We start from the raw sequence: 21,238 nt of genomic DNA, 5'->3' as shown, positions 1-21,238 counted from the left end.
GTCCTGTGGCGCCAGGAAAGAAAAAACTGACTGACACAATTCCTTTCTATTTGAAGAAAGTGGCGAAAATGGATAATTTTGTCACTGGTGGTAAAAAATTAGACAATTTCATGGCAAAAAAGGACATTTAAAAACAAACTTTTAAAAGGTTTCACCTCTTCATTAGTGCAGGGATTATGGATCCGACAAGCTAGGTATACCTTCGAATCCCAGTCCTGGGATTATTTTTTAAGACTTCTTCAAGACGCAGGTGTTTGTTACATCACAGGGAAATGTTTTCTAAACGATGCATGTGTTACATCTTTGAAAACCTATGAAACCCCACCAAATCAGGATTTCCTTGGATGGAATTTTAGAGTCCGCTAGTCAAGCAGGGGGAGTTTTATTAAGAAATTTTTCTTCAAGATGTTTTTCCAGACGTTTCAAGACATTCCTAGACGTTTTTAAGACATTTTTCTTCAAGACGTTTCAAGACATTTCAAGACTTCTTTAAGATAAAGAAACCAGATTCTTTCTATTAAAAGCCGTCAGAAATAACTCTTAATATGCTTTAAATTTGTCCCTAATAACAGTCCTCCCTCTGTAATTACTTGCTAGGGTGGCCTAGCCACGTACTATCACGGTGGCGTGAATATGCATAGCCTTGGCTCAATGAAACGTAGCATTTTCACTAAAATCTCTCAGAAATAACCGAATGCAAAAACCTGTCTCTTTTTTTGTCGTTTGCATGTTTAATTTTTTCAAAATGTGATTTTGTTAGTATCAACTTTTAAATGAATTGAATGTAACAGACAGGCAGATCCGATAGTGCAATAGAAACGAGGCATTTTCACTAAGATCTCTCGGAAATACCTCTTAATATGGATTAAACCTACCTCTAATAACGACCCTCCTCCTCTGGAATCGCTTGCTAGGGTGGGCTAGCCACATATTCTCATGGAGGCGTCAATATGCATAGCCTTGGCTCAATGAAACGTGGCATTTTCATTGAAACCTCGCAGAAATAACCGAATGCAAAATCTGGTATTTTGTTCGTTTGCATGTATCATTTTTCAAAATGTGATTTTGTTAGTATCGAAATTTAAATTCATGGAATGTAACAGACAGGCGCATCCGATAGTGCAATAAAAACCAGGCACTTTCACTGACCTCTCGTAAATACCTCTTAATATGGATTAAATTTACTCTAATAACAGCCCTCCACCTCTGGAATTACTTTCTAGGGTGGACTAGCAACATATTATCACGGTGGCGTAAATATGCCTAGCCTTGGTTCAAAGATAAGTGGAATTTTCATTAAAACCTCTCAGAAATAACTGAATGCAAAATATGTGTCTTTTTTGTTCTTTTACATGTTTCCTTTTTCAAACTGTGATTTTGTTATTATCAAGATTCAAATTATGTAACAGACAGGTGCATCCAGTAGTGCAATAGAAACGAGGCATTTTCACTAAGACCTCTCGGATATACCTCTTAATACCACATAAATTTACCTCTAATAAAAACCCTCCCCTCTGAAATTACTTGCTAGGTTGGGCTAGCCACATATTGTCATGGTGGCGTGAATATGCATAGCCTTGGCTCAAAGAAACGTGGAATTTTCATTACAACCTCTCAGAAATAACTGAATGCAATTTTTTTTTGTTCTTTTGCATGTTTCGTTTAAAAAAAATGATTTTGTTAGTATCAAGATTGAAATTAATGGAATGTAACAGGCAAGCGCATCCGGTAGTGTAATAGAAACGAGGCATTTTAACTAAGATATCTCGGAATTACCTCAATACGGCTTAAGTTTACTTTTAATAACAATCTTCCCCCTCTGGCTTTGCTTGCTAGGGTGGGCTAGCCACAAATTGGCACGGTGGCGTGACTATGCATAGCCTTGGCTCAAAGAAACGCAGCATTTACATTGGAAGCTCTCAGAAAAAGATCTTGATATGTATTAAATTTACCTCTAATATCGACCCTCCCCTATGGAACTGGTTGCAAGGACTCTCATCTTGCTTTAATTCGTGGTTCTTTGTGTTTATATTTTATAAGCTTTTCATTTTTTGTTTTTTGTTTGTTATACCTTAACTACTTTTTCTGTGTTTTAGTAATGCCTTGTAAATTTGTTTTTATTAATAAAATTTGTATGCACAAAAGTCTGTGTCATTCACACTTCTTGTTTTAGGGTAAAACTTCGATAGGTAATCGTTTACGTAATTTAAGCATATTGTAGCCTCTCTGGCCTTTATTTCATCCCTGATAGCAAATTCTATTTCTAATAGTGTAGCAGGCTCTATTGCTTAAAAAAACGCTATGAGTAAACCACAATACTATCTGATAACACTCTCTAAAAGTATCACTTGATATGCAGGTACATACCAAGCGCTCCCCGATTCTAGTAATCAATTCCCCCCCCCTCTGTATGTCAATTATGGTAGGCACATGGCGACATGCAATTCATATAATCATTCTAGTATGCGCAAACAAGGGTTCTCCTCGCCTGCAGTAGGTTATCATTTAAAGTGTATTACCCAAATCATAGTATTAGAAAGGCTCTCATGGTCCAACTAGTTGGCACTCCATTCTATTGACGGGGAATCCCCTTCAATCCTAATGTGGATAAAAAATCTATTAATGATAAATGTTCCCTGAGAAAAATGCCTTAAAAGAAAAAAATCTCTTAAAGTATTATGTAACACCCTAAGTGTACATCGATATTACCTAACATCCTACATGTGTCCTCCTCAGCTACAAGCGGGGGTTCCCCATGGGGCGCTGAAAAAAACAAGTCACATGTGAATGCGTCATCCTTAACATAAGTAAACATTCCCTATTAAGTAAGAACTAAAGAAATCTTGAAACGTCTTGACGAAAATGTCTAAAGAACGTCTTGTAGAGAATGTAAAAAAAACGTCTTGAAGAAAACCATCTTGAAGAAAAATGTCTTAAATAACGTCTTGAAACGCCTTGAAAAACATCTTGAGGAAACATGTCTCAATACCCCCCGTGCTTAACTAGCGGACTCCGACATTCCCTAATACGTAACACCCCAAACCCTATGAAGTAACATCCAAGGAAAAATAGATTTGACAGGGTCTCAGAGGTTTTTTTAAAAATTAACACATGCGTCGCTCAGAAAATATTTCCCTATGATGTAACAGACACCTGCATCTTGAAAAAGTTTTTAAAAAAAATGTCGGGACTGGGATTAGAAGGGATACCTGGCTTGTCGGATCCATAGCCCCTACACTACTCTCTTCTATGGGTGTCCTTAATGATACTATAACATTACTAATGAAGAATAATGTCAACAACTAAACACAAAATGAAAACAGGGGCACAAATTTAAAAGAAGACATTAAGGTATTAGTAATGTAGAATACAAAAATCAGACAGGGAAAAAAGATTGCCATTTTTTCCTCTTGTTTGGCCAACAATATAAATTCAATGTACATTTGATATTACACAAAATAAGAAGAAATAGATGAGAAAAAGAAACCTTCAATCAATTACCAGAAACTACTGTTCAAGAAAAAGAAATTCAATCAGGCACTAGAGCCATGTACATTTCTCCAGTAAGAGATTAAGGATTAATAAAATGAGCCCAAGACCTAAAGTTTTAAATCCATCAGGAAACAAAAAATCCCATTTTTTACCCATCTTGTGTCTAATCCTGGGACTTTTTAATGGTCCATCTCCCACTAAGAAGACAGCAAACTTTCAATCTCCTACTTACACTATCCCTGCGAGCAACAAGGGTGGCGATCGGCAGGCATCTATCGTCTTAATTGAAGCTAGGAAACTCTAGTTTTTAACTCCAGAAGCTTTCTCTCGAAAGGAAAAGGAAGCAATGAGTCGGATCAACTCACGAACTTTTTCAATTTATGAATGACAAGGGTGGGGATCAGAAGAAATCTATCCTCTTAAATGGAGCTAGGGAAGCTCTAATTTAGTTCATGAGACTTTCTTGAAAGAAAAAGCAAGCAATACGTCCCATCAACTCAAGAACTATTTCCATTATAAATGATTCATATCATTCAAGCTTAAAACAGTGACCAGCCATTGTCTGTTGACAGCTCTATCCTCATTTAGGACAACTTCTACCCTTCCCAAAAAAACTATGATGACACAAATGAACTGACACTGGGCTAATGTTTATTGAAACGCGTGAAGCTCTAAAACTACATGGTTAAAACCTTCTTCCCAAAGAGGAAAGGTTCTGAATTCCGCTTGTTGGTAAATGAGCGATCAATTTTAAGTCACTTTACTGTGCCATATACGAGATCCGCATGAGGGGCAAGGCCGTATTATGGAGGGGGGTTAAGGGTTTGACCCCCCTCGAGAAATTCCTGTCCAACTCGTAAAAATGTAACAAAAATGAATATAAACAAATTTTTATGCGTTTCTAAAAAAGTTTTGCATCCCCCCCCCCAAAAAGAAAATAAATAAATAGGAATGGCCCTGATCAGGGGTGTTCATTAATAAAAATGTAGGAAGGGAGGAGGAAAAGAAAGAATTTGTTCAGCTTTTTGTAAATGCTAAAGTATTTTTCAAAATTTAGAAAGGGCAATTGTATTTTTTCCATTTTTTTTCCAATGAATATTAAAAAAGCTTTTTTTGACAATCAAAAGCAGGGGGAATTCTACTCTCAATTGACACTCCTGCTTTGGATCACTTAGCTATCTTCCTTCATATTATTGGCACTGCGATAATTCTCAATCAATGATTTACTTGAAAACAGACACTACGTTATAAGCAGGTAGCAAGCGTCTTTAAAAAGACAACAACCTAACCTGAACCGTTAGTATGTTTCTGATATTCACAAGAGGTTGTTTCATTTTTTATGTGCCTGACGGCAATCATATATTTCTCATTATACAGAGAGTGCGTGCAGTTCGCAAGTTCTGTTAAGATATGACAAATTTAAGATGTTGTTTGATAATCATACTCTTCCTGCTTGGTCTTTTCAACGCCATCTGATTTTTTTTTAATTCCGATTTCTCACGCTTTCCCCCTTTGTTTTTGAGTTTTTATATTTATAAAATTGCACCTTATATTTTCCGTAGATAACATTGGTTGCAACAGTCTACATTTTTCTCGACCCTCCCCCCCCCCTTATATTTGTTATCTTTATTTGAAGCATAAATAGTTATAGAGAATTCACTTTTAAGACACATTTTACAGTTTTTATCTTCACAGAGAAAACTTAAAAATCTGTTAGTCAGAAAGTCCTTAATGACGGCTCGGCAAAAGACTTGGATTTTAGACTTAAAGACTAATGTAAAGAATAAATTATTAAAGAATTCAAGTCTTAATTTTGATTTAATTCAATTTAAATTTAATTTTTAGTTTTGATTTAATTTTTAGTTTTGATTTAATTTTAATCTTAGTTAATTTTAATGAAATTTTATTTTATTCCAGTCTCAACTTAATTATTAGATATAAAAAATATTCAAATTTAGCTATCAAAAGCTGTGGTGCTATTTAGCTATATAAAAGCTGTGGTGTCAGGTTGAACTAGTTTTTACAAATTGGGTTCCTAAAAATTGAATTAGGTTAATAAACTTAATAAAAAACCGACAAAAAATATATTGATAAACAAAAAAAGTTAGGTACAAGTTCAACAAATAGTAAAAAGAAGGTAAAATGATCCAAAAATAACCTGATTTAGCTAAGCTGAGCAAACCATTTTTGCTTCTTTGGGCTACTGACCCAATAAAGGTGACAACAGTTCAGATAATGTATATAGCAACAAAAAGTCTTACTCCCCATAAAATATATTTGTTTTGAATAGAGCACCCAACTTTATATATATCCAAGATAACCTAGCAACCATGCAGACAAAGAATAAAGAAATTTGCAAACCTAATCTGTACTTCTAGGAACGATATTTTTTTTCTCATAAAAATTTCAAAGGCTTAATTTTTAATGACTTGAAGACTTGATTTTAACTTAATTTTAAATTTTAGTTTATGTTCTGATTTTATTTAATTCTTATTAGATTTTAACTTCAACTTAATTCGATTTGATACTGTAGATTTCACGATTTTATACGACCGACTCAAGTGTCTGGGAATTCGCGGCACTTCTTTGCGATGATTTGAAAGTTAACTCCTTGGAAGATCCCTGCGTGTAGTAATTAATGATGTGATTCCATCTTCTTATCGACTAAAATGTGGACTTCCGCAAGGTCCCGTTTTAGGTTCCTTACTTTATCTTGTGTACGTAAATGCGATGCGTTTTTATCTTCAAGATGTCTGTGTAACAACCTTTGCCGATGATACAGTTTTGACAGTGTATACTAAATCGATCGAAGAGGTTGTGCTGAAAGAAAACGATGCGTTGAGTTGGTTAGAGGTTTTTATGAATTTTAGCTTGCTGTGTGTCAACGTGAAAAAGTCATTTCTAATGACTTTCTACACAGTAGGCATGCCAGTTGATGCTAGAGATCTAGTTATTTTATCCGAAAAGCCTATTCAACAAGTTGATTATATTGCGATACTTCATTGATTTCTCATAGATTCAAACCTTTCATGGAAGCATCAAGATGATGTTATTTATTCAAAAGTTGTCCGAGAAGTTAGAATGCTTCGTAAATTGAAGTATTTCTTTCCAAAGCGGATTCAACTAATGATTTATCACTCAATTGCTTATCCACATATTTCATATGGCTGTCTGATTTGGAGCAGCAATTTTTACAGTTATTTCAAGAGTCCAGATTCTTTAAAACGATGCCGTTCGGATCATAGGCAAGTATGTCAAGGATGTGAATGAGTAAAAAAGGTGCTTTTTTAAAGTCTTTAAATTTGTTCAATGTGGGCCAACAGCGGGATTATAAAGCAGCAGTTTTCGTTTTCCAGTGCGCGCATACTTTAGTCCCAGGTGTTTTTCGTGACAATAACCGTGCAAACAGCGATATTCATGAATATGATACGAGGAATAGCAATAAGTTGGTGATTGACCTTAAGAGTAGCACAAGATAAGGATTTTGATTGCCGTTTCATGGAGTTGCAGTCTGAAATTCTCTATCAGTGAGCATCAGGGCGGCCAAGCATCTTCTAGAGTTTAAGAAAAAGTTAAAAGATTATTTAATAAAGAATGGTTGAATTTGTATTTATTTGTGAGGATATAGGAGGTGGTAGGAAGGTCTGGTTGGTAAGGGGGGGGGGTTGGTTGATGGGTGGAAGGAGGTCTGGTTGGCTGAGGGTGGTAAGGAAGAGTGGGTGGATGGGTGGCAGGGAAGTCTGGTTGGATGGGGGGGGGTAAGGAGGAGTGGGTGGATGCGTGGTAGGGAAGAGTGCGTGGATGGGTGGTAGTGAGGGAGTAGGGTTGTTGGAAGTTTTTTTTTTTAGGGAATATTGTGGGGGAGATTGATCTTCTTTTTTTTAATTTTTTTGTGGCATTTCTTTTCATTTTTTTTGTTAGTTATTTATTATGTTAGTTTATGGTGTGTTTAGAAAATGGTTAATTTTTACTACTGCACGCCAACAAAAACGTATGTTTTTCATCAGCGCAATAGAAGTATAAAATAAACAGTTATAATTGTGTTTATTAATAAAGCATTGTGTCGCATTTTAAGTTTTAGTTTTGGTTCAATTCATTTAATCCTGTTTCAGTTCAACCTAACTTTAATTTAATTCATGATTGATATTTAGATAATGGGTTATTTGATTATGATATTTAGAAAGACTTATGGGTTTCTAGAAGCGATATTTTGTTCTTACAGAGACATCAATATTTTACTAAACTTATCATAACCAAGGCCACAGAGAATATGAGCAAAAAAAATACAAGCATAACCTTAGTAAATCACAGAAGTAAATATTGAAAACAACAGCTCAATAAGAAGAAAAATAAAAACGATCTCAAGACTGAGAAGCAACTCAGTTGTGTCAGTTGTCTCAGTCAGTCTGTGTTGTTGCGAGGAGTAGCTCATTGATCCGCTGATCGTATATATACTTCTTAGTTTTTACATAGAAATGTAGTTGCATATATTGCTTGGATTTTTGCTCTTTACTGTCGTTTGGTTTTAGATTATTCCCACTTTGAAAATTGTTCTGGTTTGAATTCCTTCCCTTTTCAACACTGAGACCGCTCTGTTGTAAAAAGTCAAAATATTAGTTTATTTCTTGTTCTTCTTCCGTTTCTTCTTACTGGCCATATATCCACTGTTTTCAAGATTCCCTTCTTAGATTTTTTTTTATGGTAGGCCAGTTTGGATTTAGATCTTTTAATAGTTTTACTCCTAGGAACTCTTTTCTTTCTGGTAAAAACACTCCACTTTTACAAATCTTGATTTTTGAAAAATAAAAAAATATTGATAGCTAATTTTGACTTGGTTTCTGTATTCCCTACACCACAGTTGCAAATATGGCGCGAAAAGCTTTTGATTATCATATAGCCATGTAAAAATTTTCATTTTAATAAGCAGCAAAATTCTGGCAATGAGAACTGATTTCGTTTGTACGATTTTTTTTTTTTTAAGCCACGTTTCTTTGTTTTGAAATTGGCGTCTGCTACTATTAGAAATCAAAATTGAATCAACAATTTTCGTGATTTTAAATTTGTAAAAAGGCACAAAATTATGTAAATTACCACTTAGCATCAGATTTCGTTTTCACTGTCCTCGGTACTTAAAAAGATCGTAAAAATAGGCCATTATGAAGAGACACAATCGTAAAAGACTTTTTATTACAGCTTTCAAATGTTAAGTGGGTATCCTTATCTCTTTTAAGTAGGAATAAATTGATATCGTAAAATTTAAGATTGCCATTATTTTGATGAAAATATGTTATCGTATTTTCGGGAGGAGGGGGATGAAGACTAATTTAATTTTTATACATGAGATATAGGCTTGATAAGAAACAATCAAGTATTACTTTCTGCTTGATCAACATCCAAAAGTAACCAATTTAAGATATAGAAGATATATCAACTTGTGATTAAACATAAGTGATTTCTGATATTCAGTTGGAAAAGAAACAGACTTCGGCATAAAAAAAATCTCAAGGAGGTACCTGTCCCCTGTTTAGAGGTAAAATTCAGAATAAATTAGCCTACCTTGTCTAATATGTACTAGGTATCAAACAGATTATGGCAATAAGTGGTGAGTAATGACCAACCTTTGTTTACAGCAACTGTAATACACTATAGTAAAATCATGTAAGTTTAAAATGTGTAACTTAAGATTTATTTATGATCAGGTTTGGAAAAAGTTCCAAAACTGCCAGTAGCAGAATTTGACAGAAATCTAAAAGCTGCAAAATCTGCAAACAAATTTCAAAATCTGCCAACAATATTTGCCTGGCCATGAAAACTGCCAAGTAGCATAGCTTTTGTGCTAACTCATTTTGTCCATGGCGGTTTATAATACTGATCCCTCAAAGGGTCCTAAGCCTAAAACTGCATGGTGAAATTTGAAGAACAAAAGTTTGCTTTACATGTTGCAAATATGTATTTGTGTCACATATGTCCCAGTAAATGAATAAGTGGGATAGTCATAACGTTAAACCTAACTTTTATAGGGTAAACTGAAAATAAGTGAACTATATGAATATAGGAAAAAAACAAAAACTTTCAAAGGCAACATTGCACAGTGGATACAATTCTAATGTATGTACTTGTCTTTCCAAACACTACTGTTTTGCTACTATTTTCATGAAAACGAGTTATTATATACGTTTGGGAGGGGCAGGGAGACTAATAGATTTTTTATATGTACTTAATGGGCCATCTAACTTTTGGAATTTAAATTGGCTATATATATATATATATATATATATATATATATATATATATATATATATATATATATATATATATATATATATATATATATATATATATATATATTCAATTGTAAGTTTATTAGAAAGATAGAACTTTTTGAATTAAGTAAACAAAGCATCATTCAAATTATTGCGACGTCTGCCACTGCTGCGGGGGATACGGTTTTTAACTTTCATTTATAAGACCAGTTTTCAAGTCAGAGATCTGTTATTATTATTAGATAAGCCTTTTAATCTGCATTTTAAAGACCAATTTACGAGTTAGACAAATATCTGGAAGGAAGGAGGTGGGGGGTATAGCCCCCATCCAATCAACCGAGTTCGGTAGATTTTCGGTTTGTTAGGGCTACAATCACAATCTACAATCTACTACTTAGTGTTCCGATACATCAATCGTATCGGGATGGTAAACATAATACTTATATTTAAGTCTCCTCCCTAATAAAAAAAAAAAAAAAAAAAAAACCAACAGGGACAAATTACAGCTCAAAAACAGCCAATCGACATCAAACGGCCATTTAGTGGTTGTGAGGTAAGCCATTCTGTTGACACAAAATGCCATCCATGTCTTATTCTAAAATTTCAGTTGACATATGAAAATCATTAACATTTCAAAATCAATATAACGGACAGCAGTGTGCGTCAATTTTACCCTCCCCCACCACATTTTGCCCCTATCTTTTGAATTGTCTATAGGGGTAAAATTCTAGCTTAACTACTTTTGCTATCTTGGAAAGGGGTTAGGTTGGGAAAATGGAACTTGCAACAGACTAAAGTATGTCCAGGGAAGGTATTTGGAAGAACCTATCACCATTCCTTCTCCCTCTAGAGGGCACTGACCTTTGCTGGCCTCTAAAAATCTTTGTGTTATAAAAGTGAAAACTTGCAAAATAGATCTTCTGCTTAAATAAAGTAGAAATAAACTGTTTTCACCTTAATAACTTTGCTCAATCCAAATTTATGGGGTTTCAAAGATCTGCAAATACGTTTCATAGATATAGGAAAAAAACATTCATATGGCTTAAAATTCTATTCAAAAATCAAGAATTATATTTTCAAAAGTGAAAGATAAACTGATGGAGAAAAAGAATCTGATAACTGAAAATCAAGGTAAAATGTTGTGTTGTCAAAATTTAAATAGGTCAACCAGTTAAATTTTATAGGCAAATTTTTAAGACCTAGAAATCAGAAGAGGGTTAAAATAGAAGCTTTGAAATACCTTCCCAAAGTACTTTTTTGATCCTAGATTCTTTACTGAAAGTTTCATTTTCCTAACCTTGCCCCTTTCCAAGATAGCAAAAAGTAGCCAAACTAGATTTTACCTTTTTAGGTATTTTCGTTGAAAACCTTTATGTTAGTATTTTCATATACATAATCGAAAAAAAAAACATCAACATATTGAAAAATACCCCCCTCCCCATCTTTTCGTGAATTAAAACTCCTGGCCAACAGCTTATATTGCCAACGTTAAACGGCCTACAAGTGGGTTGTTTCAAAAGTTTGAGGGTTAAAAGTATCAAATCTCAATTTTATTTTAACGACATCAGAAAGTGACCAAAATGAGATATAAAACTAAAGCTTTAAAAAAGAACTCTGGCCAAGGCTAATTAACAGTAGATTACAATTTTTATAACTATTAGAAGATTAACTTATTATTATTTTATATATATATATATATATATATATATATATATATATATATATATATATATATATATATATCATGAAAAGAGAAATCACCAATGCAACCGCACAAACACAAAAAAAAGAAAAAAAAAGAAGAGTGACAGAAGGAGAAAAGGAAGACTGTTTTCCTAAATTAGTGATTAATATAGACCAGCACTTGAATGAGGCCTCAACCCTACTCATCCATACAATCACATAGGTCAAACAGCATAGCCACACACAATCAACCATAAAGTCGTCATTTACCAAACAATAGAAAAAATAATATAGACAAATAATTCAGAGGCAACACCCAACATAAGAGCTCATCAGGAGAATACACTGGCCTATATAGGGTTTCGCCACTCTAAATTCTCAATATATATATATATATATATATATATATATATATATATATATATATATTTATATATGTATATATATAAATTCAGAAATTATACAATATTCAGAAATTATGGCCTTCTAAAAAATTGGGTTCAAAGTGGAAATTTGTGAAATATACTATAAAAAGGCATTTTGATACGATATTCAAACGGAAATTTTGACGCATCGATTACAACGCATTCTAAAAAATTAGCACCCTTAAAAGAAAGCATGTTTAATAGTTCTGAAGATGTCACGATCAAAATTATCTTCATTTTAATAAAATGTTGAACAAAAATCTAACAAAAGCGCTTTCTGGACTCTTCTACTGTTATAAGAGATTAGAAATATAACTAAGCTCTTTACTTATTTGTTCTTCTCGCCGATTTTTTTGGTAATGAAAACCTATTAAATAATTTATTATATACAACGTAGGCCGGATCTCGGTCGTAATTTACACGGTCTGGTTTAGATTACGGCCGTAATTTATAAATTGTTATTGTTATTAAATAACAACCAAGGATGTTTAATCCATTTTGACGACAGAAAACTAAGCAAGTCTCTTATAAACAAGCTTACCTACTGTCCTATTAAGGCCAACGCCCAATTTCTTTATGGAATTAACCACAAAGTACGATTCCCTTGAAGTGGAGTCTTTCTAGACAGGGATTATCCCTAGTAAGAATAGGGGCTTAGCTCGCCTATGCCGTTTCTGACTAAGCCGACGATGCTCGTGTTCACATTTTTATTTTTATCCATTTTAAATTTTTAGCTACAAAGCTACTTTTCAATCTGTCATTGTGAATAGACAGATAGCTATAGCTGTGTTACCGAACGTTTAAGACAAAGAAAAACTCCCATCTTCAACATGTGTTTTCATTTTCGTAAAATAGGGGAAAGTTCCCTGTACGTAAAAGATCTCCGCTGCAATCAAAGGTTTTTATGCCAATTTTGCAGATATGAATACTGAACCGGCTGGAGATAAATAATTCTTGTTCGTTTTAAGTTTCAACTTTGCTCTTTAAATTCATAGGAAAGCTTTGCTTTTTGTGGTTAATTGGGTAAATCATATATGAATAATTGATCAAATTGACAAGTTTACTTAAAAAAAGAGTAAATATAGAAAAAAGAACGGAATGCAAATGTAAGAATGCAAATAAGGCCCCCTGAATCCGCCCCTGACATGGTCGCTGTCATGCATTTGATATTTTTCTGCTTCTGAAAAAATTTCCAAAATCTATTTAGTAGGTATTTAGTAGTCTATATATATTATTGTTTACCTGTACTATTTCCTTGTTATATCGTATCCATCAATGTGTGTCTTTTTGTATATCGTTGATGCCATGTCTACAGATCGTATCTATGATTTTCACAGTTCTGAGATAATTTACAAAAGCTGTTTGCTAAGTTTCCTTTTTATCAAAGAAAGGATCGACATGACAGCACATGGGGATCAAGAGAATCAAAGTGTGATTGAACATACATTGCCATGCTGATCATCCCTTTGAGAACAGCTTAGCAAACGGTAGAGGAGTAAAATTATATAATGAAAAAAGAAATCACCAATGCAACAGCACAAACACATAAAAAAAGACAGAAGGAGAAAAGGAAGACTGTTTTCCTACATTAGTAATTAATATAGATCAGTACTTGAATGAGGCCTTAAACCTACTCATCCATACAATTACATACGTCAAACAGCATAAACGCATGGGTCCATACCTCCCTTTGATTATAGACTGTATTGATTGTACTGTTTGTGTTATTTTGTTTTTCTTTCCTTAACGTTTTTACTCCGCTTAAATTGTCAAAAAAAGCGGGTAACAAATAAACTATTATTAATATTATTAATTATTATAACCATACACAATCAACCATAAAGAATAATCCATGGACAGGCAGTCGTATCGTAAGTAAGTATAAGTCGTCATTTACCAAAAACAAGATTAACACACAGGTATATATATATATATATATATATATATATATATATATATATATATATATATATATATATATATATATATATATATATATATATATATATATATATATATATATATATATATATATATATATATATATATATATATATATATATATATATATATATATATATATGAAACCCAAAACGAACAGAAATTACAATAAATAACCAAGTCAAACTTAAAACGAGCAGAAATTAACAGAAGTAGGAATCAAAACCCATATACATTCCCAAGGCCAGAACATGATTTAGACTTCACTGAAAAACATACAAATGAATGTGCATTGTCAGTATAATATACATATACTGATATTTATTAATCAAAATGTTAATAATATTTTATTTGTTAAAAGTTATAAAAGTAAAAACATTTAAACTTTTTTCAGTAAAGTGCAAATTATGTTCTGGCCTTGGGTAGGCATAGGAGTTTTTTGTCCTACTTGTGTTAATTCCTGCTCGTTTTAAGTTTGACTTGGTTGTTTATTCTAATTTCTGTTCGTTTTGGGTTTCATTTATTTATCGATGCTGACTTGTGGTAGTTTTCCGCTTGGTAAATTATTTGATTTTATTTTTACTCGTTTTTGGTTTAACAGAGCTCTTTACTTCTCTTTAAAAAACTTTTTTCTCATTGATTTCAAGAAAAATGTTCGTTTTATGTTGACTGACAGTATTGTCAGGGAGAAAGAAAATAATAATTAAAATCTTTTCGTTTTTTTAAGACTTTATAGTTTGGCCTGCTATTTGTATGCTGGAGAAAATTTTTCAGCAATTTTTAACAAAATACACTCTTTTAAAAATATGAACACAGATAGTAGTGTTTAATTTAGTTTCATACCTCCTCTAGTTGATCTGAAATAGAAAACTTACTACCATTCGCAAAAAATCAGTCTACATTCTTTGACAGCTTGGATACACTTACACTATTTTGATTTGGTCAAATTTTAAGAGCAGAAGTAGTAATAGAAGTAGCCCCGAAAGTTTGAACATAGTACCCTCAGTCGTTCTTGGAATACTGCTGAGATGCCTTATTGGGAAGTAGCATTAACAGAGTGCATTTGTATTTAATCTTAAGGCAACATTTAGTTTTTAAACATAATGGGTAAATTGCATAGCTTTGGAGGGCTGACCCCTGCAATAGCCCAAGAGATACAGCTAAATAGCTATATTAAATTTGATTAGAAGTGTTAGGAAAAGTATGAGCTAAAGAGGAGGTCTGATTGCCCTCCAATCACTTTTCACTCTAAAACGGATACTAGAACTTTGAATTTCCAACTAAATTTAAAACGTCAATGATACTACTTGCTGTGATAGAGCAGCACTGCCTATGATATAGCTTATATGCCCTTTTAATGCTTGCATGCGTATAGCTTTTTTTGTTTAATAGAAACTCCCCCTAAACACTTCAACTTACTGCCCTTAAGTGTCAGTAGTCACAGTAGCCGCAGAAGTAGCATTAGAAGTATATACATAGTGTGTTCTGGCTAATTCAAAATCTGTCACAACTTACCCTGAATAGTCTAACTTAATAATGTAAGTCGTTATTGTGATATTGCTTTGTCATCCTATCGATCATATTGCGTTTTGATTTAGTTCAGCGTCCGCCTAAATATTCCTTGAAAGCTTCACCTTAATACGCTTAGCTTGTGTAGTAGCAATAGTCATAGTAGCAGTATGCACATGCACCTTTTTTTCAACATCCCCTTCAATACACGATGAAATTCTTAACTTAACGCCATCAACCGGTCCTGAAGCATTGCTGATACGTCCTCTTGACAACCTATGTGAGCACAGTGCGTTTCGATTTATTTCAATACAGTTACGATGTCGCCCAAAATTTTTGCCTTAAAACCCTTAATTTATTAGTAGTATTAGCAGAACCAGTAGTTATAGAAGTATCAGTAGGATTAGAGTTAATAGTAGTAGTCTTAGCTTTAGTAGCAGTAGTAGTAATAGCAATAATAATAATAGTAGCAGTAGTAGTAGTAGTTGTAGGAGTAGAAGCAGTATTATTATGATGCTAATGGTGTCTTTTGGCTAATGCAAGATCCCTCACAACAAGCGTTGTAAGTTGTAATTTCACTTACGAAACTGCTCCTGAGATATTGCTGATACGCCCTTTTGACAACCAGGATACGGATGGTAGGTTGTCATCCATACAAAAGAAATTTTCAGAAATATTCACTGAAAATTTCACCTTCATACCCTTAGGCATAGTTGTAATAGTAGTCACAGCGGTAGTATAACTGCTCAACCTAATACGATTAGCCATTGCTATGATATTGCCGATTTGCTCTTTTTAACCGGTACAGTCGTATACTCTTTGAAATTTTCATCTTAATGCCCTTAGCCTTACAAGTAGCTGCGATACAAGTGGTAATTAGAGCAAAAGTAATAGTAGTAGTAGAACTAGTAAATGTTACTACAGCAGTAGCTGCAGTATTAGCAGTAGTGTGCACATATTGCCTTTTGGTCAATTGATCATCTACTACTAATACTACAACAGTAGCTGTAGTATTAGTAGTAGTGTGCAAATATTGCCTTTTGTTCAATTGATCATCCCCTTTAAGTATTCTCTGAGAGTTCCAACTTAGTACACAAACTAATTCGTAAAATACCGTTTTTTGATAATCTAAATGCACATAGTATCTCTTCGTTCGAATTTGCTATCAATATTCTCTCGAATTTTATCTTCCTAGACTTAATACTACTATCACCACAGTAGTTTCGGTGGTAGTAAAAGTAGTTTTAGTGCTAGTATTGTATTAGCAGTAGTAGCAGGAGTATTATTAGCGGTAGTAGCATGTGCATATTGCCTTTTGGTCAGTTGAACATCGCTTTCATGATGCCCCAGAAGTTTTACCTTGACAAGTTAAGCCGTTTCAAATATATTGTTAATGTGCGCTTATGACACCCATTTGACGCCCTTTTCACCTTAACACTCTAAAATGTGTAAGTTGTTACAATTGAAGCAGTAGTTTGAGCAGTTGTAGTAGCAGTAGTAGCATAAGGAAAAGTAGCAGTTGTATTAATGTTAGTAGTGACAAGCATATATTACCTTGTTGTCAGTTGGTTTTCTCCTTTAAGTATTCTCCGAAAGATTCAACTAAATACCCAAATCAATTCTTGAGGATACGCCCTTCTGACAATCTACATGCGCATAGTTTGTTTTGATTTAGTTCAAATTCCCCCTCAATATTCTGTCAAATTTTCACCTTCATACAAGTAGCCTTAATTTCACTACTATCATAGTAGTAGTGGCAGTAGTAGGAACAGTAGTAGCAGTAATAGCGTATAATTATTAGTAGTAACAGTAGTAGCAGCAGTATTAATAAAGTAAGCAAGACGGCACTAGACCCTTAAGGTCCAAACCGGCGGTGCTGATCTCCGTTTGTGGCCCTTCAGCCAGGAAGTTGGGGGCCAACTGTCCTGTGCTTTCACACATTCTTCCTGCTTACCTTCCCCAGATCTCTCCAGGTACCCATTTAGGGATGGGTCGACTCTAGCTGAGCTCACAGAGTTATGCCACTGACCTCCATCCCAAACCAAATAACTGCCTACGCCTGGGATCGAGCCCGTGCCACATGGACAAAGAATAAATAACAGTATTAATAACGGTAGTAACAGTTACATTTTGCCATTTGGTCAACTGAACATCCCACCCATGTTGCCCTGAATTTTCCTCTTGGTATGATAAGCCGTTACAAAAATATTGCTGATACGACCGTATCAGCAATCTGTATACATATAGTATGTTTTGATCTAGTTCAGATTTCCCCTCAACGTTTCCTCAGATATTGCTTTCAATATCCTCAGCCTTAGTAGTACTCGCTATAGAAAAATTAGTTTTATTGATAGTAGTTGTAGCAGAAATAGTACTTTTGGTAGCACTTGAAGCAGCAGTAGTTGTAGTAGTAGTAGCGTGCAAATATTGCCTATTTGGTCAATAGATCATCTCCCTTTCCTGAAAATTCCAAATTAATATACTCAGTCATTCCTGAGGGACACCCTTTTGACAATCCATATACACATAACATGTTATGATGTAGTTCAAAAGTCCCCTCAACATTCCGTGAAAGACTCATCTTAATGCCCTTCTAATTTTGCAAAAGTAGAAGTCAAATATGCATACCTCTTCTCAATAACATATATTATACGTAAACAATAAACAAACTGCATAAATTGCAGCCCTCGCCATGAGTATTCGGGGGGGGGGGGGTGACATCTCAAATACATAATTACTAGGCTTTTCAACAATGGTGAAAAAATTGTTTGTTTTGGAAAATGATGGGCGTGGGGTCTCTCAAATCACTTTGACTCTTAAAAAGGACACAATAGCTTCCAATTTAAAATCAAATGAGATGCGTCTGAATTTAATAGGACCAACCATTCCATAAGAACCTTATATGCCCCAAGGGCATAACGTAAAGCCCTTGCCCCAGGGCGCTGGGGGATGTTCCAACCTTGGAGTCATTGTAATATATTCTTAGGATTATTTTAAACAAAATTTTCACCGCACAATTTCAATCATATACATTTTGTGAAAGCACAGGAGATTAGGGGGAGGGGGCTATTTGACCTCCATCACTATTGGCCCTTAAAAAGGAACTAGAACTTCCAATTTTAACCAAATGAGCCACCTGTAAAGTTTGTACGACCATCCTTTCTATAAGAAAATCAAACGCCCCAAGGACATAACTTACAGTCCTCGCCCTTAGGCTCTGGTGGTTTGTATCAACCTCAAAAGCCATGCTATATGATCTTTGGATTATTTTGAGGAAAAGGGCTGTCTGACAATATCTATTGGATGCATCTCGGGAAAACACGACGAGCTTGTGTGTGTATGGAGGGGAGTGGGGGGGGGTGGTTGGGTAGCTGCGCTCTGATCACCTTGACTCTTATAAAGGGCACTAGAATTTCTAATTTACAATCGATTGAGTACCTCAAAATAAGAACCTAATATACCCAGGGCATAACTTACAACCTTCACCCTGAGGGGTGTGGAGGGGTTGTCATCCAGAAAGACATAATTTCCGGACCTTTCAACTACGTCAAACAAAATGGCTATCTCAAAATTTCGATTGGGTGTGTTTGGGGAAAGGGTGGGCGTGGGAGAGGGGTTAGTTGCCCTCCAATCACTTTCTACTATTAAAAAGGGCACTAGCCGTTTCAATTTCCAATCAAACGATCCCTTTTTGAAGTTTCTACGACAACTCCTTCGATGCAAAGCGCCCTGGTCTAAGAAAAAATAATAATCATACATTGTGCCAACATCGTTCTTTACTTAGGTGGCGCTATTGCGCTGCCTAAGGATTTTTCTATATTTGACAACTCATAAGTAACACACACAAACACACACAGTTAGAACAATAAAGAGAAATAATTAGACATAGACACAGCAATTAGCTAACATATCCAGCTGTAACGAGACAATATTCAGGGTTAGGGGATCGATGGGTTAAAACACAAACAAATACTATTAACACAGCAAAAAATCAGCCAAATAAATACACTTACATGCATAGCATCAGAGTAGTTTCATGCATAGGCCTCGTCGTGCAGGTATTGATGAAAGAATGGAAACATGATCAGATATAATTATCCCTAACTATTTTTTAATTCAAATACCTATTACTATTTTAACTACATAAATTACCTCATCCATAGAGAAACAGAGGAACTATTTGTATGAAATCATGCGACTCAAAAACTTTCATCTTTTTTACTGGCTAGTAATTTCAAACCGGAGAGCCTAAAAGATTTTAAAAGGGCAGATTGTTTGACTTCCCTTTCTGACACGTGCTTAAGAAATAATTTGATTGGTTTGCTAAAATACGTCATAGATTGGAATTAATAAAATTAAAGCACACTTTCTACCACGGAAATATAGGAAAGTAATCTTTCTTTTTCTCTTTAACTTAGCTACTAATTTTTACTTATTCGATATGTTTGACTATTATTTTACATATTTAACAATTTATATCTTATTAAATGAACAATGAATGTATGTATGTATATTTATCTGCGGTTTTTTTTTCCTCAAAAACGGCACATTAGTGATATCAAACTTCTGTATACGTAACAAGAACAGTTTGGCACATCATTATTATCACGATTGCGTTATTAAAATCGCATTTTGGTCGTGCTTGACTCTTCGATCAGCCCACATGGGCGATAGAGACCAACACAGGGGTGACATATGCAGAATGACGCTGCGCTGTACAAGTCGTACCTCAAGGATCTATTGTCTACAGCACTCAAAATGTCGTAATGAAGAGGCACAGTTGTTACCTTATGCGTTAACCAGCACGACTTGGGAAGATCTTAGTCTATGTAAGGAATATTTGATCTTATTTAAACTTAAGTTTCAGGTTTAGTGTTTTAGATTACATTTCATCCTTTTGCTCTTCCAAAAGCTTCTAAATTGAGCCACTCAAATGGCAGAGCTGAAAGCACTTTGAATTTTTGTCAACCTGTAAAGCTCTTATATTATATTCCAGTAAATCAATTTAATATATTTCTAAAAGCTTCACTAGCCAGTAACCTAATTTCTATTCTTTAGTAACCGTTTGTTGAAAGATTGAAACGTTGAAAGTAACTTTATTAGGCTTATAATGATTTTTTCTCCTTTTTTTGGAAACGATCTAATCAATTTCAGAGCATCAAACAGCTAAGATAACCTGCCTTTGCTACCCCAACCTAGTAAAGACCTTCTAATTTTTTTTTTTTTAGGAAATTATTCTTTTTTTAAAATCATCAACAGGAAAAACATGGTAACCGAATAATTCTGTTATCTGGAATTATCTTGAAAAATCGAGCATATACACAAAAATTCGAAGTTGGGTTAAAGATCGATCTAACCTAATCGAAACACGCCGAGTCAAGTAGTGTGATCAGAATTTTCTATTTGCTATACTTCCTCAGATATTAAGTAGTATCTACAAAGGTGAAAATACAATTACCTGTTTTCTACAGTCAAAATCCTGTATGTTCATACTAGATCTTCTCCTTTTACGTAATTATTCAAATTCTGACGAAAGCCAAGATAAAAATAGATCTTTCGTTTATTTTTTTTAGGAACTGTAATAAGTTTATTTTCATGTTATTTTGGTTGGTAAAGTTGCATTGTGAAAAATATTGCAAAAATAATAAATTAGGAAAAAAAAAACAAGAAAAAAAACAAGCAATAAAAATCATATTAGTAGTAATAAAAAAGTATCATAAAGAAATTATCGTATCATCGCTAATCGATACGACCTGAGTGAATACCATACATGGCAGATACGGTACATCTAACACAAAGACCATGAACGAGGTTTGATAATACCAAAAATATCATCATACCAATATCATCATATTGATACATCACATCATATAATATCATCAATATCATTTTATCATACGAAAAATATTTTGGTTTTAGACACCC

General features: G+C 34.0%; 1 protein-coding gene across 4 annotated transcripts in view; it reads right to left on the bottom strand.

The window, feature by feature from the left end:
* LOC136026265 (multiple PDZ domain protein-like) overlaps nucleotides 1-21,238 on the bottom strand; it is a 448,978-nt gene that overhangs the window by 32,293 nt on the left and 395,447 nt on the right. The gene's annotated exons all lie outside the window — the stretch shown is intronic.

The sequence above is a fragment of the Artemia franciscana genome, chromosome 4 (genome assembly GCF_032884065.1).
Source record: "Artemia franciscana chromosome 4, ASM3288406v1, whole genome shotgun sequence".
NCBI classification, from domain to species: Eukaryota; Metazoa; Arthropoda; class Branchiopoda; order Anostraca; family Artemiidae; genus Artemia; species Artemia franciscana.
This window is presented reverse-complemented; position numbering and strand designations above follow the sequence as displayed.